The sequence below is a fragment of the Dryobates pubescens genome, chromosome 8 (assembly GCF_014839835.1).
Source record: "Dryobates pubescens isolate bDryPub1 chromosome 8, bDryPub1.pri, whole genome shotgun sequence".
NCBI lineage: Eukaryota > Metazoa > Chordata > Aves > Piciformes > Picidae > Dryobates > Dryobates pubescens.
This window is the reverse complement of record NC_071619.1, coordinates 40,478,280-40,479,147: the sequence shown is the minus strand read 5'-3', so window position 1 is coordinate 40,479,147 and position 868 is coordinate 40,478,280.

Here is an 868-nt window from a genome sequence, read left to right as displayed (position 1 = left end):
GAAGTAAGCCAGGAGCCAGAATTCTGATAAGGGGCAGAAGCTCAGAGGCACAACAGGAAAAGGGTTTCCTGTAGTACAGCTGAGAACTGATCCTTCAAACTCAGAGTGCTAAAAGCAAACGCATTTTTGATCTCACATCACAGTCAACATTCTCCTCAGGCTGAGAGACTCATTTTGGGGCATTTTGTTGGGAAGGCTTAGCAAAATCTTTCCTATTATACCAAAAGCACCTACAGAAAAAAAGGAGAACAGAAAAAAGAAGCCTGTCACTTGTGTAGACCTTTGCTTTAAGCTGGTTTGGCTCAGAGCCTGCATGGTGCCCTGTCAGGTCTCGTGCCACTCCTGCTTTGTTCTTAGAAGCAGCCAGCAGGCCTGGAGAGGGAAGATACTTTCTATGTGCTCAAGAAAATCACCACTTGAAGTTTAATACAAGGCATGGAGTGAAAGGGGAAGGGGCAGGGGAAGCTCTGAACAAGCCAAACCAAAACCAGAGCAGCTGTTCAAATACCCTGTCTGCACACAAAGTACAGTGGAAAGCAATTGTGCATGGGCTGTACTGGCCCACAGTACAAGACAAATAATGGGGGTGTTGTGTTGCCAAAAAGCAAGTGGAGAACACCTGGCCATCACTGCAAGCAGAGGAGAGCAATCTCTTCCAATGGTGAGCTCCTCTCTGTTTTATTGGTTGGTGTGCCATGCCACCATGGACATGGCATTGCCACGGGCAGATGACAGTGCAGTCATCCCCTTGCTCAGCAGGAACAGACAGGCAGCTTGTGTTTGTGCCACAGTTTGCTGCTCTACATAACTGTTCAGGCCCCTGGTTAAGCTGCAAAACAGTGCCTGCCTAGGCCTGTGCTTGAGTAGC